Consider the following 22,338-nt stretch of genomic DNA (forward strand, 5'->3'; position numbering starts at 1 on the left):
CCTCTCCTTCAACGTCAACAAAACAAAGGAGCTGATCGTGGACTTCACGAGACAGCAGAGGGAGCACACACCCATTCACATCAACGGGGCCGCAGCGGAAAAGTGAAGAGCTTCAAGTTCCTTGGCGTACACATCACTGACAAACTGAAACGGTCCACCCACCCAGACAGTAAGGTCAAGAAGGTGCAACAGCGTCTCCTCAACCTCAGGAGGCTGAAGAAATGTATCTTGGCCCCTAAGACCATCACAAACTTTTACAGATGCACCATTGAGAGCATCCTGTCGGGTTGTATCACCACCTGGTATGGCAACATCACTGTCTGTAACCGCATGCCTCTCCAGAGAGTGGTGAGGTCTGCCCAAAGCATCACCAGGGGGAAAAACACTGCCTGCCCTCCAGGACATCTACAGCCCCCGGTGTCACAGAAAGGCCAAGAAGATCATCAAGGACCTCAGCCACAGCCTGTTCACCCCACTACCATCTAGAAGGTGAGGTCATTACAGGTGCATCAAAGCTGGGACAGAGAGACTGAAACACAGCTTCTATCTCAAGGCCATCAGACTGTTAAATAGTCACCACTAGCTGGCCACCGCCCAGTACCCTGTCCTGAACTTCAGTCACTAGTTGGCTACCACCCTGTTACTCTACCATTCACCTTAGAGGCTGCTGCCCCATGTACATAGTCATGGAACACTGGTCACTTTAATAATGTTTACACACTGTTTTACCAACTTCATATGTATATAATGTATTCTAGTCAAGACCTATCCTTTTTAACTATTGCTGTACATATACTGTTGTTCAAATATACTACATATTCTATCCATATACTGTCCATGTTGTCTATACATCCCATATATATATACATATATATATATATATATATATATATACACTGCTCAAAAAAATAAAGGGAACACTTAAACAACACAATGTAACTCCAAGTCAATCACACTTCTGTGAAATCAAAGTGTCCACTTAGGAAGCAACACTGATTGACAATAAATTGCACATGCTGTTGTGCAAATGGAATAGACAACAGGTGGAAATTATAGGCAATTAGCAAGACACCCCCAATAAAGGAGTGGTTTTGCAGGTGGGGACCACAGACCACTTCTCAGTTCCTATGCTTCCTGGCTGATGTTTAAGTCACTTTTGAATGCTGGCGGTGCTTTCACTCTAGTGGTAGCATGAGACGGAGTCTACAACCCACACAAGTGGCTCAGGTAGTGCAGCTCATCCAGGATGGCACATCAATGCGAGCTGTGGCAAGAAGGTTTGCTGTGTCTGTCAGCGTAGTGTCCAGAGCATGGAGGCGCTACCAGGAGACAGGCCAGTACATCAGGAGACATGGAGGAGGCCGTAGGAGGGCAACAACCCAGCAGCAGGACCGCTACCTCCGCCTTTGTGCAAGGAGGAGCAGGAGAAGCACTGCCAGAGCCCTGCAAAATGACCTCCAGCAGGCCACAAATGTGCATGTGTCTGCTCAAACGGTCAGAAACAGACTCCATGAGGGTGGTATGAGGGCCCCACGTCCATAGGTGGGGGTTGTGCTTACAGCCCAACACCGTGCAGGACGTTTGGCATTTGCCAGAGAACACCAAGATTGGCAAATTCGCCACTGGCGCCCTGTGCTCTTCACAGATGAAAGCAGGTTCACACTGAGCACGTGACAGACGTGACAGAGTCTGGAGATGCCGTGGAGAACATTCTGCTGCTTGCAACATCCTCCAGCATGACCGGTTTGGCGGTGGGTCAGTCATGGTGTGGGGTGGCATTTCTTTGGGGGGCCGCACAGCCCTCCATGTGCTCGCCAGAGGTAGCCTGACTGCCATTAGGTACCGAGATGAGATCCTCAGACCCCTTGTGAGACCATATGCTGGTGTGGTTGGCCCTGGGTTCCTCCTAATGCAAGACAATGCTAGACCTCATGTGGCTGGAGTGTGTCAGCAGTTCCTGCAAGAGGAAGGCATTGATGCTATGGACTGGCCCGCCCGTTCCAGAGACCTGAATCCAATTGAGCACATCTGGGACATCATGTCTCGCTCCATCCACCAACGCCACGTTGCACCACAGACTGTCCAGGAGTTGGCGGATGCTTTAGTCCAGCTCTGGGAGGAGATCCCTCAGGAGACCATCCGCCACCTCATCAGGAGCATGCCCAGGCGTTGTAGGGAGGTCATACAGGCACGTGGAGGCCACACACACTACTGAGCCTCATTTTGACTTGTTTTAAGGACATTACATCAAAGTTGGATCAGCCTGTAGTGTGGTTTTCCACTTTAATTTTGAGTGTGACTCCAAATCCAGACATCCATGGGTTGATAAATTGGATTTCCATTGATTATTTTTGTGTGATTTTGTTGTCAGCACATTAAACTATGTAAAGAAAAAAGTATTTAATAAGATTATTTCTTTCATTCAGATCTAGGATGTGTTGTTTAAGTGTTCCCTTTATTTTTTTGAACAGTATATATATATATATATATATATATATATATATATATATATATATATACACAATTGTTTACAGACAGATTATTTCACTTATAATTCACTGTATCACAATTCCAGTGGGTCAGAGGTTTACATACACTCAGTTGACTGTGCCTTTAAACAGCTTGGAAAATTCCAGAAAACGATGTCATGGCTTAAGAAGCTTCTGCAAATTGACATCATTTGAGTCAATTGGAGGTGTACCTGTGGATGTATTTTAAGGCCTACCTTCAAACTCAGTGCCTCTTTGCTTGACATCATGGGAAAATCTAAAGAAATCAGCCAAGACCTCCAAAAAAACAATTGTAGACCTCCACAAGTCTGGTTCATCCTTGGGAGCAATTTCCAAACGCCTGAAGGTATGATCTTCATCTGTACAAACAATAGTACACAAGTATAAACGCCATGGACCACGCAGCCGTCATACCGCTCAGGAAGGAGACGGGTTCTGTCTCCTAGAGATGAACGTACTTTGGTGCGAAAAGTGCAAATCAATCCCAGAACAACAGCAAAGGACCTTGTGAAGATGCTGGAGGAAACAGGCACAAAAGTATCTATATCCACAGTAAAACGAGTCCTATATCAACAGAACCTGAAAGGCCGCTCAGCAAGGAAGAAGCCACTGCTCCAAAACCGCAATAAAAAGGCCAACCAGTCTTTGCAACTGCACATGGGGACAAAGATCATGCTTTTTGGAGAAATGTCCTCTGGTCTGATGAAACAAAAATAGAACTGTTTGGCCATAATGACCATCGTTATGTTTGGAGAAAAAAGGGGGAGGCTTGCAAGCCGAAGAACACCGTCCCAACCGTGACACATGGGGGTGGCAGCATCATGTTGTGGGGGTGCTTTGCTGCAGGAGGGACTGGTGCACTTCACAAAATAGATGGCATCATGAGGAAAAGAAAATGATGGGGATATATTGAAGCAACATCTCAAGACATCAGTCAGGAAGTTAAAGCTTGGTCGCAAATGGGTTTTCCAAATGGACAATAACCCCAAGCATACTTCCAAAGTTGTGGCAAAATGGCTTAAGGACAACAAAGTCAAGGTATTAGAGTGGCCATCACAAAGCCCTGACCTCAGTCCTACGGAACATTTGTTGGCAGAATTGAAAAAGCGTGTGCAAGCAAGGAGGCCTACAAACCTAATTCTGTTACACCAGCTCTGTCAGGAGGAATGGGACAAAATTCACCCAACTTATTGTGGGAAGCTTGTGGAAGGCTACCCGAAACGTTTGACCCAAGTTCAATAATTTCAAGGCAATGCTACCAAATACTAATTGAGTGTATGTAAACTTCTGACCCACTGAGAATGTGATGAAAGAAATAAAAGCTGAAATAAATAATTCTCCCTACTATTATTCTGACATTTCACATTCTTAAAATAAAATGGTGATCCTAACTGACCTAAAACAGGATTACTAGGATTAAATATCAGGAATTGTGGAAAACTGAGTTTAAATGTATTTGGCTAAGGTGTATGTAAACTTCTGACAACAATATTTATGCTCTGAACTTCGACATTGCTTGTCCTAATATTTCTATATTTCTTTATTACATTATTTAACTTTTTAGATTTGTATGTATTGTTGTATATTGTTAGATATTACTGCACTATTGGAGCTTGGAACACAAGCATTTCGCTACACCCACAATAACATCTGCCAAAAAATGTGTATGTAACCAATCAAATTTTATTTGATTTGAGAACATTAAGAAAACTTTCCAGAAAAACCACAAGAAAACATTAGTAACGTATAAAGAATGCCCGTGCGTGTCACGTCCTGACCAGTAGAGGGAGTATTTGTATTGTAGTTTTGTCAGGACGTGGCAGAAGGGTATTTGTTTCATATGGTTTGGGTTGTGTGTGTAGTATTAAAGGGGTGTTTGGTTTATGTACATTTAACATTTACATTTAAGTCATTTAGCAGACACTCTTATCCAGAGCGACTTACAAATTGGTGGATTCACCTTATGATATCCAGTGGAACAACCACTTTACAATAGTGCATCTAAATCTTTTAAGGGGGGGGGTTAGAAGGATTACTTTATCCTATCCTAGGTATTCCTTAAAGAGGTGGGGTTTCAGGTGTCTCCGGAAGGTGGTGATTGACTCCGCTGTCCTGGCGTCGTGAGGGAGCTTGTTGCACCATTGGGGTGCCAGAGCAGCGAACAGTTTTGACTGGGCTGAGCGGGAACTGTGCTTCCTCAGAGGTAGGGATGCGAGCAGGCCAGAGGTGGATGAACGCAGTGCCCTTGTTTGGGTGTAGGGCCTGATCAGAGCCTGAAGGTACGGAGGTGCCGTTCCCCTCACAGCTCCGTAGGCAAGCACCATGGTCTTGTAGCGGATGCGAGCTTCAACAGAAAGCCAGTGGAGAGAGCGGAGGAGCGGGGTGACGTGAGAGAACTTGGGAAGGTTGAACACCAGACGGGCTGCAGCGTTCTGGATGAGTTGTAGGGGTTTAATGGCACAGGCAGGGAGCCCAGACAACAGCGAGTTGCAGTAATCCAGACGGGAGATGACAAGTGCCTGGATTAGGACCTGCGCCGCTTTCTGTGTGAGGCAGGGTCGTACTCTGCGAATGTTGTAGAGCATGAACCTACAGGATCGGGTCACCGCCTTGATGTTAGTGTATTCCGGGGTTTTAGTGTATCTTCTGGTTTTGGTTTTCTAGGGTTTTCTGGTTTGTCTATTTCTTTGTTGTTTGTGTGGCTCTCGATCAGGAACAGCTGTACGTCGTTGTTCCTGATTGGGAGACATATATTAGGATCTTGTTTTCACCTGGGGTTTTTGTGGGTAGTTGTCTTTTGCACTGCTGTTAATTTAGCCTGCGAAACTGTCATCTGTCGTTCTTTGTTTTGTTATTTTTTCTGTGTTCTCTTTAATTATTAAATACAAGATGAGCATCCATATTCCCGCTGCATTTTGGTCATCAATACTCAACGACACCCGTGACAGAACTACCCACCAGAAAAGGACCAAGCAGCGGAGAAAGGAGCAAAGGGAATTTGAGATGGACTATCGGGAGAAATGGACATGGGAGGAAATTCTGGACGGGGCTGGACCTTGGCACCAGGCTGGGGAATACCGTCGCCCACGGGAAGAAATCAAGGCAGCCAAGGCGGAGAGGCGTAGGTACGAGGCCTTGTACGCGCTGAGGGAGAAGCACGAGAGGCACCCCCAATAATTTTTTGGGGGGGCACACGGGTAGTTTGGCTGGGCCAAGGATGAGCCATAAGCCAGCTACCCGTGTTTATATGGAGGACCGTATGGAGTGGAGGGCGCCGAGTTTTGAAGAAGTGCGCACGATCTCGCCCATACGCACGCACAGTCCAGTGCGAGTTATTTCAGCCCCTCGCAGATGCCGTGCTAGAGTGGACATCCAGCCTGGTAGGAGGATGCCTGCGCAGTGCGTCTGGTCACCGGTGCGCCTCCTAAGACCAGGCTGCCCTACGCCCGCTCTACGCACGGCAACCATCAGGCCCCTGCACAGCCCAGTTCGCCCTGTACTAGCATCCCGCTCGTACAGGGCTACTAGTTCCATCCAGCCAGGACGGGTTGTGCAGGAGGTGCGATCAAGACTGCCTGTGCGCCTCCATGGCCCAGTATTTCCAGTTCCTGCCTCTCGTGCTGACCCGGAAGTGCGAACCCCTAGTCTGGCACGTCCAGTACCAGCACCACGCATCAAGCTTCCAGAGAGTCAGCCTAGTCCTACTCAGCCTGTTCCCGCTCCTCTCACTAGCCATGAGGTGCGTGTTCCCAAACTGGCACTTCCAGTACCAGCACCACGCATCAGGCTTCCAGTGCGTAATACCAGTTCCACTCGGCCGGTTCCTGCTTCCCGCACTAGCCCTGAGGTGCGTGTCCCCAGGCTGGTACCTCCACTACCAGTCCCACGCATCAGGCTTCCAGTGCGTCAGCCCAGCCTCGAGTGTCCGGAAACAGTGCCCTGTCCAGAGTATTTGGAAACACTGCCCCGTTCAGAGTATCCGGAAACAGTGCCCCGTCCAGAGTATCTGACGACAGTGCCCCATCCAGAGTATTCGGCAACAGTCCCCCGTCCAGAGTATCCGACAACAGTACCCCGTCATGAGTATCCGGTGAGAGTGTTAAGCCCGGAACCAAGTGAGACGGCCTACAGTTCGGAACCAAGGGAGACGGCCCACTGTGCAGAACCGAGTGAGACGGCCTACAGTTCGGAACCAAGGGAGACGGCCCACTGTGCAGAACCGAGTGAGACGGCCCACAGTTCGGAGAGGGGTGAATGGGTCTACAGTCCGGAACCGAGTGAGTCTGCCTGCAGTCCGGAACCGAGTGAGTCTGCCTGCAGTCCGGAACCGAGTGAGTCTGCCTGCAGTCCGGAACTGAGTTAGTCTGCCTGCGGTCCGGAACCGAGTGAGTCTGCCTGCGGTCCGGAACCGAGTGAGTCTGCCTGCGGTCCGGAACCGAGTGAGTCTGCCTGCGGTCCGGAACCGAGTGAGTCTTCCTGCGGTCCGGAACCGAGTGAGTCTGCCTGCGGTCCGGAACCGAGTGAGTCTGCCTATAACTTCGAACTGTGTGAGTCTGACTATAACTCCGAACTGTGTGAGTCTGCCTACAGCTCGGAACCGAGTGAGTCTGCCTACAGTCTGGAGGGCAGTAGACCAGAACCTGAGCCACCTCCAGTATAGGTGGGTTGGGGAAGGGGGGTGTTGCACAGGTGCCGTCATTAACAGCAGCCACCCTCCCTTCCCTCCCTTTAGTTTAGGGGATTTATGTTTGTTTTGGGGTATTTCGGTTTTTTTTGTGTGAGGTGTACGTCGTTGTTCCTGATTGGGAGTCATATATTAGGATCTTGTTTTCACCTGGAGTTTTTGTGGGTAGTTGTCTTTTGCACTGCTGTTAATTTAGCCTGCGAAACTGTCATCTGTCGTTCTTTGTTTTGTTATTTTTCCGTGTTCTCTTTAATTATTAAATACAAGATGAGCATCCATATTCCCGCTGCGTTTTGGTCATCAATACACAACGACACCCGTGACAGTGCGCAATCGTATACCATATACAATCGTATATCAGCGATGGGACGATCATTCCAGACATCGCCCAATCCTCATGGATAGTGCTAAAACAATGATGTCATATCAGAATTTTGCCATCTTTATGCACGTTCACCATTGACCAGTCACACTCCAGGTGACTGCACAGTTGACTAACAGGGAAGGAAACCACAAACAGAGCTGCTCCTAACAGTTCCTCCTCGGGATGGGAATGTTTTAGCCTCGTACCAACCATCCTGATCTCGCAGGCTTACATTCTGTTTTGCTACATAGATACAGTCTGGCCACGACCAGATTCAATCACTGAGGTGTAATATTAACTGGAGACTGCGTCCGATATGTCCGACCGTTGTTTTCAAGGTTAGCTACTCACATTTGCATACGCCGATTAATGGACCGTCTATATCCGGGTTGCATCCGGTTTAAACGGATCAACATCACATGCACACTAGCCCTCAGTGCACACAGGGAGCAGCGTGAGCAGTGACGACGTCATGACATCATCCAAAAACATGGCAGACTTTGAATGAATATAAAATGTAAATATTTTCTGCTGTGATTGATGGAAAAACAATCAGCCTCAGCGACAATTATTTGAATAATTCAATGGATGTTTTGTGCACAAAGGTGATGACTAAAGTGTTTTTAGGATTTTCTTTATCTGACTTCTCTATGTGGCCGTCTACGGAAATTGTCGTTCTGGGCCGGGCGTCAGTTAAACTGCAGTACCGAAGCAAAACAATGGGAGCCGTGCTTCTAGACTGGATCCCTGGTCCCTTGGATTCAAACCATTTGAGCCACTCCCTTCAAAACAGAATGTAAGCAAAACAGATTGTGAGATCAGGATGTTTAGTACGATGCTAGTGCTTGGCCAACACCCAAAAACTAAAGATGGGCACTGGAAGTAATACTGGAAATAATGAAAGAGAGAGAGAGAGAGAGAGAGAGAGAGAGAGAGAGAGAGAGAGAGGGAGACAGCTGGTGTCATGAAAGGGCAGAGGGGCTCAATGATTCAATAAGGCCATGGGAGAAAAGGATGAGAGCATAACAAAGTGCAGTAAATCCATAAAACAACCATACACACTTCGCTATTGTGTGACATCATAGGTACATAAATTACGACATCTATTTGCTTAGCAACAGGTGTATATCCAAGGTATCAGAGAACAACACCCTCTACCACCCATACATTCAGGAGGATTTCAAGAGCGCGAGCAGTTCAAGTTAAACAAGTGTACCCTTCTTAGAGAAAATAAAATTTTTTTGATAGACGGATTGATAAATCAACATGTTATCCAAAGGCCCAACGTCCTGTTTGAATGCTGCAGTGATCTTAATACATAATTCAGTGGAGGAGTAGATGCAAGCTAGCTAATCAGGTTCGAGAAAAACTAAACAACATTGTTCACATAATCAACAAATCATAACACAGGAGGTTGGTGGCACCTTAATTGGGGTGGACAGGCTTGTGGTAACGGCTAGAGCGGAATCAGTGGAAAGGTATGAAATACATCAAACGCATGGTTCCAGTCATTATTATGAGCCGTTCTCCCCTCAGCAGCCCCCACTGAATCATAAGTACAGGAGTTCTCTAAAGAACCCTGATTTTTCTAACATTCTACATGATGTGTATGTAGACTAGGTTATTAAAACTGTAAATATTTCAGAAAGTATATATTGATTTACATTGTGTATTTTAAAGTAACATAACAACAGTACTGTACCTGGTCGCTCTTGTCTGTGTGTGCTGGCTAAGTCCTTGTGAGCAACACTCGGAACGATCTGTGTCACTCGAGACGGACAGTGTTAGAGGCTAGAGGCAACTAGCGCGGCTACGCACCTGAAGGAGACGACACACCCTGTTGTCTAAGCACCCCCGCAACACACACACACACACACACACACACACACACACACACACACACACACACACACACACACACACACACACACACACACACACACACACACACACACACACACACACACACATACCGACTGAACTTTGACACATCCTCATGAAGACCGGCAAGGCCATCAATAATTAGCCAGATGCCAGTGAGGGCACTCCCTCCCTGTCTGTCTGACACATTCCTAGGGAGTCTCAAGGAGAACCGTTGTCATGGAGAGGAAAAAGACAGGAGAGTAAATGGACAGGAGAAAAAGAGGCAGGAGGGAGAAAGGGGCAGCAGAGAAAAAGGGAGGCAGGAATGTAAGGAAGGTCATAGAGAGAGAGGATGGCAGGAGAGAGGGGCCAGGAGAGAGAGGGGGGCAAGAGAGAGAGAGGTAGGCTGGAGAGATTGAGGGCATGAGAGAAAGAGGTAAACAGAAAAGAGAGGAAGGAAATAAGGGGCTGAAGGAAGGAAATAGGCAATAAACCTTTTTTAAGACAAAATCCGGATGTGCGTGTAGTTACAGAAGAGTCCTGTTAGGTGTGTTGTCTGGCAGGAAACAGCAGCGGGTCAGATCAAAGCTGACGTGGCGTTCTAAGGACACATTGCAACTGGCAGGAGGGTTGTGTGTGTTTATTGAATGGGGGGAGCGGAATCACTCCCACCCTGTGGTCTTCCCTGTGGCTCAGTTGGTAGAGCATGGTGTTTGCAACGCCAGCATGGTGTGTGCAATGCCAGGGTTGTGGGTTTGATTCCCACGGGGGGCCAGTACAAAAAAATAAAAATGCTTGAAATGAAATGTATGCATTCACTACTGTAAGTCGCTCTGGATAAGAGTGTCTGCTAAATGACTAAAATGTAAATCAAAAGCTTGCCGCAGAGCATATATAAGCACCAGCAGCAGCCTTTATTTCATAGACTCAGTCTGCTTTCAACACACACCTCCCTCCCTTTCTGGCAGCACCTTAGGGAATGATAGAGAGAATGTGTAGATGGACTGACTCAGATTGAGGAGGGGATCAAACTAATTCTCCTACACTTCAAACACAAAGGCTTCTCTCGCCTGCTGGCTACTACACAAGGCTGACCCCAATCTTTTCTTTCTGTTGGGTGTGGAAATGATATGCACATCCCAAATTCCCACACTGGGTGCTGGGCCAAGTGTAAATACTGATGAATAAAGAAAGAAAGCTTACACACGGTAAATGCTGCTCATATGAAGAAAGACTTAAAGCCACCTGATGAAGGCTATTCGAGCAGAAACATCATCTGTGTATTGTGGTGCAGTTGAATCAAAGCACCTGGGAGCAGCATATAATATACCATACCACCTGCAGGCTTTTTATTGATTTATTTTGTTTTTTTATTCTCGATACATGACCTCCCCATCAGCTCGCATGTATCCAGACTGTTGGTGCTACTCCCTCTATGTTCAGGAATTACAGACACGAGGGCAGGTCTGGTGAGGTGTCTGCCGTAAAATCATTCTGTGTTAATTGCTTCTGTTTCCCTCTGATGCTCTAATCAAATCTTATTTTGTCACATGCTTTGTAAAAAAAAAACAGGTGTAGACTAACAGGGAAATGCTTACTTGCCGGCTCTTCTCAACAATGCAGAGAGAAATAAAATAGAGAAATAATCAAATGTAGTATAATAATAAAATAAAAGGTCATAATAAATACACAATTGCGTAACGCTAACTTGGCTATATACACGGGGTACCAGCACCGAGTTGATGTGCAGGGGTACGAGGTAATTGACGTAGATATGTACATATAAGTACATATCTAGTATATATTAAATGCAGCTCGGACATCCTATTATCTCAACTGATCAGCAGTGGTAACTCCCGGGTGCTGTTCTTTACTGTAAGCAAGCTCCTCCAACCTTTGAACAATTCTGCTACCTCAGCTTCCCCAGAACGGTGCAATCAATACCTGTGCTTCTTCCAAAGCAAAATGTAAAACATCAATAACATCATCCTATCTTCTCCAGGCCTGGTAGTTGAGATAGCCAGTCCTATGCTCCCTGAGTCCAGGTTCTCCACCTTCACCACAGTAACTGCAGCTGATGTAACCAAGCTGGTTAAAACAACGAAGCCCACCACTTGCACACTTGACACTATCCCCACCTGCTTACCTGCTCTGGAGCCTTTCTTCACAGAAATTATCAGCAAGTCAATTCATCACTGGATGTGTTCCTCTTCAGCTCAAACTGGCCGCTGTCACACCAGTACTTAAAAAGCCTGGATCTGACCCTGACAATCTCTAGAACTAAACTCAGCAAAAAAAGAAATTTCCCTTTTTCAGGACCCTGTGTCTTTCAAAGATAATTCGTAAAAATCCAAATAACTTCACAGATCTTCATTATAAAGGGTTTAAACAATGATTCCAATGCTTGTTCAAGGAACCATAAATAATTAATGAACATGCACCTGTGGAACGGTCGTTAAGACACTAACAGCTTACAGACGGTAGGCAATTAAGGTCACAGTTAGGAAAACTTAGGACACTAAAGAGGCCTTTCTACTGACTCTGAAAAACAACAAAAGAAAGATGCCCAGGGTCCCTGCTCATCTGCGTGAACGTGCCTTTTCCATGCTGCAAGGAGGCATGAGGACTGCTGATGTGCAAAGGCAATAAATTGCAATGTCCGTACTGTGAGACGCCTAAGACAGCGTTACAGGGAGACAGGACGGACAGCTGATCGTCCTCGCAGTGGCAGACCACGTGTAACAACACCTGCACAGGATCGGTACATCCGAACATCACACCTGCGGGACAAGTACAGGATGGCAACAACAACTGCCCGAGTTACACGAGGAATGCACAATCCCTCCATCAGTGCTCAGACTGTCCTCAATAGTCTGAGAGAGGCTGGACTGAGGGCTTGTAGGCCTGTTGTAAGGCAGGTCCTCACCAGACATCACCGGCAACAACGTCGCCTATGGGCACAAACCCACCGTTACTGGACCAGACAGGACTGGCGAAAGTGCTATTCACTGACGAGTCTCGGTTTTGTCTCACCAGGGGTGAAGGTCAGATTTGCGTTTATTGTCGAGGGAATGAGCGTTACACCGAGGCCTGTACTCTGGATTTGGAGGTGGAGAGTCCGTCATGGTCTGGGGCGATGTGTCACAGCGGTGTGTCACAGCATCATCGGACTGTCACATGTCTGTGGAACTTGTTCAGTTTATGTCTCCGTCGTTGAATCTTGTTATGTTCATATAAATATTTACACATGTTAAGTTTGCTGAAAATAAATACAGTTGACAGTGAGAGGATGTTTCTTTTTTTGCTGAGTTTACAAGCCTATTTCCAACCTGCCCTTCCTGAGTAAGCTCCTCGAATGTGCTGTTTCTAACCAGCTCCAAAACCATTTGGTCACTCACAACCTACTTGAACCCTTCCAGTCAGGTTTCGGAGCTAGACACAGCACAGAGACTGCCCTGGTAAGGGCCACCAATGACCTCCTGATGAATGCTGACTCTGGGGCTGCAAGCACCCTCATACTGCTGGACCTCAATGCAGCATTCGACACGATCAGCCATACCGTCCTGCTAGACCGCATTGAGAAGCTCCTGGGCCTGTCAGATACTGGACTGGTTCAGGTCCCATCTCACAGATTGCTACCAGTTTATAGCTATTGGTCCTAGTAAGTCAGACACAGTTGTGGTCCGACATGGGGTTGCCTCAAGGCTCGGTCCAGGGGCCACTACTGTTTTGTATCTACATGCTGCCACTTGGAACTATCTTGAGAAAACAGTGTCATGCTGATGACACTCAGCTGTATGTCTCCACAAATACTGCCACTGCACTTTTGGTCAGCTGCCTGCAGGACATAAAAGCGTGGATGCAGTTGAGTTTCCTGCAGTTAACCTGCAAAAAGACGGAGGTCGTCCTGATTAGCACTCGCACCATCATAAACAACATCAGCAGCTGCAGCCTCAATATTGATAGTGTCAAGGTCCTCCCTTCCAGTGAGGTTTACAACCTGGGTTGATATTTGACAGTCAGCTCTCATTTAAGGTCCACATCAAGAGTATGACCAAAGTCAAATTTTTCCATTTACAGAACGTTGCCAGGTTATGACTTATGCTATCACAACCTGCAGCTGAGCAACTCATCCACACCTTTATTTCATCCCGTCTGGACTATTATAATGCCCATTTTGTTGGCGCATCTGCCAAGTGCCTAAACAGGCTACAGGATTTCCAGAAGTCTTCTGCAAGTATCCTGATCACTCCAGTACTGTTCAACCATCACTGCTCACGCATCAACAACAAAATCCTGTTTCACACCTACCAAATTATCCACAGCTCTGAACCCAAGTACCTGTCAGACCTCATTCTACCCTCCTGCCCCACACGCACCCTTCACTCCTCCAGGTCAGTGTCCCTTCAGCAGACTATAAACTATGGGTGACAGGGCATTCAGTTGTGCAGCTCTGCAGCTGTAGAACACACTTCCAGACACTATTAGGGCTGTCTTCCTTTAAGGCACAGCTGAAGACCGTGGTGTTCAGAAAAGCTTTCCAGGACCTCTGCTAATTCTATTCTTATGTCCTCTGGATCTGATGACACCTGTATATAGCTTTGATTGTTGTCTGTGTTCTATGTTGTAACGTCCTGGCCATAGAGAGGGTTTTTTTGTTTTCTATTTTGGTTAGGCCAGGGTGTTACATGGGTGGGCGTTCTATGTTTATTTTTGTATGTTGGTTTGTTTCTTTGGTTTGGCCGTGTGTGGCTCTCAATCAGGAACAGCTGTAGATCGTTGTTTCTTTTCGTGTTTTGTTTGTAGTGTTGATTCATTTATTAAAATTCCTAATGATGAACACATCCTCTGCTGCACCTTGGTCTCATTGCGACGACGGCCGTTACAGAATCACCCACCAGAAAAGGACCAAGCAGCGGAGGAAGGAGCAGCACCAGGAGAAGAGCATTCAGGATTCCTGGAAGTGGGAGGAATTACTGGACGGAAAAGGACCATAGGCTCAAGCTGGGGAGTATCGCCGCCCGCAGTGGGAGATCGAGGCAGCGAAAGCTGAAAGGCGCTGGTATGAGGCAAGGGAGCGCAACAGGCACGAGAGGCAGCCCCCCCAAAAAATGAGGGGGGGGCACACGGGGAGTGTGGCAGAGTCAGGTTGGAGACCTGAGCCAACCCCCCGTGCTTACCGGAAGCAGTGTGGTACTGGTCAGGCACCGTGTTATGCTATGAAGCGCACGGTGTCTCCAGTGCGCACTCATAGCCCGGTGCGCTATAGGCCAGCCCCCCGCAAGTGCCATGCGTGTGGGCATCGAGCCAGGGTGGATTGTGCCAGCTCAGCGCGTCTGGTCTCCAGTGCGCCGTTTCGGTCCAGGTTATCCTGCGCCGGCTCTGCGCACTGTGTCTCTGGGGCGCTGGGAGGGCTCAGTTCACCCTACGCCTGCGCTCTGCCCGTGCCGGGCAAGAGTGGGCATTCAGCTTGGAGTATGGGTGGCAAGCCTACGCACCAGAACTCTAGTGCTCCCCCACAGCCCGGTTTATCCTGTGCCTCCTCCTCGGACCAGGCCTCCAGTGGGTCTCTCCAGCCTGGTCTATCCTGTGCCTCCTCCCAGGACCAGGCCTCCAGTGGGTCTCTCCAGCCTGGTCTATCCTGTGCCTCCTCCCAGGACCAGGCCTCCAGGGGGTCTCTCCAGCCTGGTCTATCCTGTGCCTCCTCCCAGGACCAGGCCTCCTGTGGGTCTCCCCAGCCTGGTGAGTCCTGTGCCTGCACCCAGAGCCAGGCCTCCTGCATGTCTCCCCAGCCTGGTGAATCCTGGGCCAGAGCCGCCAGAGCCGCCAGAGCCGCCCGCCAGTCCGGAGCCGCCAGAGCCGCCCGCCAGTCCGGAGCCATCAGAGCCGCCCGCCAGTCCGGAGCCGACAGAGCCGCCCGCCAGCCGGGCGCAGCCAGAGCCGCCCGCCAGCCGGGCGTAGCCAGGGTCGCCCGCCAGCCGGCCGCAGCCAGGGTCGCCCGCCAGTCCTCCGGCGCAGCCAGGGGCGCCACCTAAGTGGGCCAAGCCGAGGGTGGAGCGGGGTCCATGTCCCGCACCAGAGCCGCCGCCGTAGGAAGGCCCACCCGGACCCTCCCCTTTAAACCCCTACAACTCATCCAGAACGCCGCAGCCCGCCTGGTGTTCAACCTTCCCAAGTTCTCTCACGTCACCCCGCTCCTCCACACACTCCACTGGCTTCCAGTTGAAGCTCGCATCTGCTACAAGACTATGGTGCTTGCCTACGGTGCTGTGAGGGGAACGGCACCTCCGTACCTTCAGGCTCTGATCAGTCCCTACACCCAAAGAAGGGCACTACGTTCATCCACCTCTGGCCTGCTCGCCTCCCTACCTCTGCGGAAGCACAGTTCCCGCTCAGCCCAGTCAAAACTGTTCGCTGCTCTGGCACCCCAATGGTGGAACAAGCTCCCTCACGACGCCAGGACAGCGGAGTCAATCACCACCTTCCGAAGACACCTGAAACCCCACCTCTTTAAGGAATACCTGGGATAGGAATTCCTTAAAGATAGGTATTCCCCCCGACCCTACCCCCCCCCCAAAAAAAGATATAGATGTACTATTGTAAAGTGGTTGTTCCACTGGATGTCATAAGGATAGGTATTCCCCCCGACCTTACCCCCCCCAAAAAAGATATAGATGTACTATTGTAAAGTGGTTGTTCTACTGGATATCATAAGGTGAATGCACCAATTTGTAAGTCGCTCTGGATAAGAGCGTCTGCTAAATTAGGTAAATGTAATGTAAATCTAGATGGAGTCTTATATTTTCTCTACACTGGCTATCTGGCAAACAGGTTACACTCTAGGCAGTCTCTTCTGCTGATGTGTGTGTGTCTGGTAGCAGTACCCTATCTATCCTACAATTTATCTTTCAGCAGGGTTAATACCTGCCTGGCGTCCAAACAAAAATCGTTATCTTTACCCCTCTCTAACAATACCGCTATAGGAGTAGAAGCTGTTCAGGGTCCTGTTGGTTCCAGACTTGGTGCATTGGTACTGCTTGCCATGCAGTAGTAGAGAGAACAGTCTTTAAGTTGGGTGGCTGGAGTCTTTTTTTAGGGCCATCCTCTGACACCGCCTGGTGTAGAGGTCCTGGATGGCAGGGAGTTCGGCCCCAGGGATGTACTGGACCATACCAAGCGGTGATGCAGCCAGTCAAGATGCTCTCAATGGTGCAGCTGTATAACTTTTTGAGGATCTGAGGGTCTATGACAAATCTTTTCAGCCTCCTGAGGGGGAAGAGGCATTGTCATGCCCTCTTTAAAACTGTGTTGGTGTGTGTGGACCATGACAGATCCTTAGTGATGTGGACACCGAAGAACTTGCTGCTCTCGACATGCTCCTCTACAGCCCTGTCGATGTGAATGGTGGCGTGCTCGGCCCTCTGTTTCTTGTAGTCCACAATCAGATCCTTTGTCTTGCTGACATTTAGGGTGAGGTTGTTGTCCTGGCACCAGCCTTCGCTTCATCGGACCACTTCCGTATTTAAGCGTCACTGGTACTACCTGTTAGAGGTTTTGCTTGTAAGCAGGAATCAGGAGGATAGAGTTATGATCAGATTTGCCAAATGGAGGGCAAAGAAGAGCTTTGTATGCGTTTTTTGTTTGTGGAGTAACGGTGATCTAGAGGTTTTTTTCGCATCTAGTTAAACAGGTGACATGCTGGTAGAAATTAGGTAAGACGGATTTCAGTTTCCCTGTATTCAAATCAATGGCCACTAGGAGCGCCACCTCTCCATTAGCATGTTGTTGTTTGCTTATGCCCCATACAGCTCGTTTAGTGCGGTCTTAGTGCCAGCATTGGTTTGAGGTGATAAATAGACAGCTAAAAAAAAATATATGAAAACCTTCTTGGTAAATAGTATGGTCTACAGCAGGAACTGGACCCACTGGTAGCCATTCATCCGCTGCCATCACCTCATGTCTTAGCATGATATAATAACACCATAGTGGATAAAATAACGCTTTGGCGGATATAATAATGCCATGTTGGATATTTGTAGTTCTAAACAGTCCTAACTGCCTTAATTGACCAGATGGACACTTAATTGACTCATATAACATTTTACATAGGCTACTGATAAAATATGACTCCCCCTACCATACCTCCTTGTGCTTCCAAATTAAATATTAAAATATTGATAATTTCTTTGACCAAGACGCGTGCTGACAGAAAGATGCATCATTCTGAATTAAAGCATCTGAGCGAGCGAAACATGCCTCTGTTTCAGTATGTGTAGCCCATGTATCTGATGTTGTCTGCCAAAAATAGTATGGCATGTCATACTTTTTGGCCAGACAGCATCAGACACATGGCCTACATAGTAAGACAGAGGGCCCTGTTTCATATACAAACCCAATATGTAAAGTGTTGCTCCCATGTTTCATGAGCTGAAATAAAAATCCCAGAAATGTTCCATATGCACAAAAAGCTTATTTCTCTCAAATATGGTGCACAAATCTGTCTGCCAATTGAAGCTCAACAGAAGTTGGGTGATGCAACAGGACAACGACCAAAAACACAGAAGTAAATCAACAACAGAATGTCTTCAACAGATTTCCCAAAAAATATGCCTTCTGGAGTGGCCGAGTCAGAGTCCTGACCTCAACCCGATTGAGATGCTGTGGCACGGCGTCAAGAGAGCAGTTCACACCAGACATCCTAAGAATATTGCTGAACTGAAATAGTTTTGTAAAGAGGAATGGTCCAAAATTCCTCCTGACCGTTGTGCAGGTCTGATCCTCAACTACAGAAAATGTAGGCACAAAATGTTAAATCCAAGGGTTCACATACTTTTCCCACCCTGCACTGTGAATGTTTACACGGTGTGTGCAATAAAGTCATGAAAACGTATAATTGTTTATGTTATTAGTTTAAGCAGACTATGTTTGTCTGTAGTTGTGACCTAGATGAAGATCAGATCAAATTTTCTGACCAATTTATGCAGAAATCCAGGTATTTCCAAAGAGTTCACATACTTTTTCTTGCCACTGTACAGTGGGGCATAAAAGTATTTAGTCAGCCACCAATGGTGCAAGTTCTCCTACTTAAAAAGATGAGAGAGGCCTGTAATTTTCATCATAGGGACACTTCAACTGTGACAGACAAAATGAGAAAACAAATCCAGAAAATCACATTGTAGGATTTTTAATGAATTTATTTACAAATTATGGTGGAAAATAAGTATTTGGTCAATAACAAAAGTTTATCTCAATACTTTGTTATATACCCTTTGTTGGCAATGACACAGGTCAAACGTTTTCTGTAAGTCTTCACAAGGTTTTCACACACTGTTGCTGGTATTTTGGCCCATTCCTCCATGCAGATCTCCTCTAGAGCAGTGATGTTTTGGGGCTGTCGCTGGGCAACACGGACTTTCAACTCCCTCCAAAGATTTTCTATCGGGTTGAGATCTGGAGACTGGCTAGGCCACTCCAGGACCTTGAAATGCTTCTTACGAAGCCACTCCTTCATTGCCCGGGCGGTGTGTTTGGGATCATTGTCATGCTGAGACCCAGCCACGTTTCATCTTCAATGCCCTTGCTGATGGAAGGAGGTTTTCACTCAAAATCTCACGATACATGGCCCCATTCATTCTTTCCTTTACACGGATCAGTCGTCCTGGTCCCTTTGCAGAAAAACAGCCCCAAAGCATGATGTTTCCACCCCCATGCTTCACAGTAGGTATGGTGTTCTTTGGATGCAACTCAGCATTCTTTGTCCTCCAAAAACGACAGAGGAGCCTCTTAAAGAAGAAGTTACAGGTCTGTGAGAGCCAGAAATCTTGCTTGTTTGTAGGTGACCAAATACTTATTTTCCACCATAATTTGCAAATAAATTCATTAAAATGTGATTTTCTGGATTTTTTTGTTCTCATTTTGTCTGTCATAGTTGACGTGTACCTATGATGAAAATTACAGGCCCCTCTCATCTTTTTAAGTGGGAGAACTTGCACAATTGGTGGCTGACTAAATAGTTTTTTGCCCCACTGTATATATACTACCATTCAAAAGTTTGGGGTGACTTAGAAATGTCCTTGTTTTTGAAAGAAAAGCAAAAATAAAAGTCCATTAAAATAACATCAAATTGATCAGAAATACAGTTTAGATATTGTTAATGTTGCAAATCGACCTAGTCGTACAGAGGCCCATTATCAGCAACCATCACTCCTGTGTTCCAATGGCACGGTGTGTTAACTAATCCAAGTTTATAATTTTAAAGGCTAATTGGTCATTAGAAAACCCTTTTGCAATTATGTTAGCACAGCTGAAAACTGTTGTGCTAATTAAAGGCACAATAAAACTGGCCTTCTTTAGACTAGTTGAGTATCTGGAGCATCAGCATTCGTGGGTTCGATTACAGGCTCAAAATGGCCAGAAACAAAGAACTTTCTTCTGAAACTCGTCAGTCTATTCTTGTTCTGAGAAATGAAGGCCATTCCATGCAAGAAATTGCCAAGAAACTGAAGATCTCGTACAACGCTGTGTACTACTCCCTTCACAGAACAGCACAAACTGGCTCTACCAGAATAGAAAGAGTAGTGGGAGGCCCCGGTGCAAAACTGAGCAAGAGGACAAGTACATTAGAGTGTCTAGTTTGAGAAACAGACACCTCACAAGTCCTCAAATGGAAGCTTCATTAAATAGTACTCCGCAAAACACCAGTCTCAACATCAACAGTGAAGAGGCGACTCCGGGATGCTGGCCTTCTAGGCAGAGTTGCAAAGAAAAAGCCATATCTCAGACTGGCCAATAAAAATAAACGATTAAGATGGGCGAAAGAACACAGACACTGGACAGAGAAAGATTGGGAAAAAAGTGTTATGGACAGACAAATATAAGTTTGAGGTGTTTGGATCACAAAGAAGAACATTCGTGAAATGCAGAACAAATCTAAAGATGCTGGAGGAGTGCTTGACGCCATCTGTCCATGTGATGGTCTTGGGGTGCTTTGGTGGTGTTAAAATGGGAGATTTGTACAGGGTAAAAGGGATCTTGAAGAAGGAAGGCTATCACTCCATTTTGCAACGCCATGCCATACCCTGTGGACGGCGCTTAATTTGAGCCAATTTCCTCCTACAACAGGACCCAAAGCACAGTTCCAAACTATGCAATAAATATTTAGGGAAGAAGCAGTCAGCTGGTATTCTGTCTATAATGGAGTGGCCAGCACAGTCACCGGATCTCAACCCTATTGAGCTGTTGTTGTCTTGACCGTATGGTACGTAAGAAGTGCCCATCAATCGAACTTGTGGGAGGTGCTTCAGGAAGCATGGGGTGAAATCTCTTCAGATTACCTCAACAAATTGACAACTAGAATGCCAAAGGTCTACAAGGCTGTAATTGCTACAAATAGAGGATTCCTTGACAAAAGCAAAGTCTGAAGGACACAATTATTATTTCAATTAAAAATCATTATTTATAACCTTATCAATGTCTTGACTATATTTCCTATTCATTTTGAAACTCATTTCATGTATGTTTTCATGCAGAGCAGCCAACAAGCCATAGCCAACAAGTGCTCAGCATATGTGGGAACTCCTTCAAGACTGTTGGAAAAGCATTCCTCATGAAGCTAGTTGAGAGAATGCCAAGAGTGTGCAAAGCTGTCATCAAGGCAAAGAGTGCCTACTTTAAAGAATCTCCAATATAAAATATATTTGTATTTGTTTAACACTTTTTTGGTTACTACATGATTCCATATGTGTTATTTTTTATCAATAAAATGTATTTATGAAGCCCTTTTTACATCAGCCGATGTCACAAAGTTCTGTAGAGAAACACAGCCTAAAACCCCAAACAGCAAGCAATGCAGATGTAGAAGCATGGTGGCTAGGAAAAACTCCCTAGAAAGGCCGGAACCTAGGAAGAAACCTAGAACCAGGCTACGAAGGGTGGCCAGTCCTCTTCTGGCAGTGCTGGCTGTGATGTCTGGCTGTGCTGGCTGTGATGTCTTCACTATTATTCTACAATGTAGAAAATAGTAAAAATAAAGAAAAATCCTTGCATGAATAGGTGTGTTCAAACTTTTGACTGGTACTGTATATAAATATTTTTTAATGTATTTACTTACTTACTTGAATAGGTTCACGTCTACTCCCACAAAGCGGCCAATCTTTTGGAGCGAGGCGTGGTCAAGCGGAGGCACCGCTTCCGGTCGAAACGTACTGTAACACATTGCGGCGGTGCTTCGCCCTGGCCTACAGCAACCATTGGAGCAACCATACTCAGGAACGCTACAGAGCTCTGCAGAGAGGCAGCCAATCGTTTCAGAGATTACAGTGCCAACTTGGTGAAATGAGTCACTCAAATACACACTGCAGCTGCTCACGGTGACTATCCACACAGAGAGAGATTCTCTGATGGTGTTTTCATGAATGAACTCTCTTGGCTGCGCAGTGAGAGGGAAAACCGTTTAAGGATGCAGGCAATCAAATACCATCTACATTATCAGAGATGCTGGAGTCAAAGCACAATTAAGGCACAGATTTTAGCACATTAACACTGAGACTATAGGGTCTGTCTGCCAGCTCGACGTGCTAACATGGGCTCAGAGGATTAAACGGGGCCTTGGAGAAGTCTACAATCAAACAAGTTCTCTCTGCTACAGGCTATTTCATTCTTTGTCTCTCTCTCTCTCTCTCTCTCTCTCTCACACGATCAAATGCATGCACACAAGCATAGGCACGCGCACACACACACACACACACACACACACACACACACACACACACACACACACACACACACACACACACCCAAGGAAATACCTTAGCTCTGTCTACTGCACCAAACTTTAATAAATCCAGTTGCCGTGGCAACATAAAGCCATTCCCTCCCCCTCCGCCCCTCCCTGCCCTCTCCCTGGCTCTAGGTGACAC

General features: G+C 46.8%; 1 protein-coding gene across 3 annotated transcripts in view; it reads right to left on the minus strand.

Moving 5' to 3' along the window:
- The window catches only part of LOC106582704 (protein kinase C and casein kinase substrate in neurons protein 1), a 69,654-nt gene that overhangs the window by 40,783 nt on the left and 6,533 nt on the right, over positions 1-22,338 (minus strand). For 2 of the 3 annotated variants that reach the window (XM_014166028.2, XM_045705328.1), the window contains exon 1: positions 9,261-9,459. The exons of the other annotated variant lie outside the window; for it this stretch is intronic. The gene's annotated coding sequence lies outside the window, so the exon portion shown is untranslated. Of the gene's footprint in view, positions 1-9,260; positions 9,460-22,338 lie in introns of those variants that run through there. 3 annotated transcript variants of the gene reach the window in all.

This window comes from Salmo salar, chromosome ssa22 (assembly GCF_905237065.1).
Source record: "Salmo salar chromosome ssa22, Ssal_v3.1, whole genome shotgun sequence".
NCBI classification, from domain to species: domain Eukaryota; kingdom Metazoa; phylum Chordata; class Actinopteri; order Salmoniformes; family Salmonidae; genus Salmo; species Salmo salar.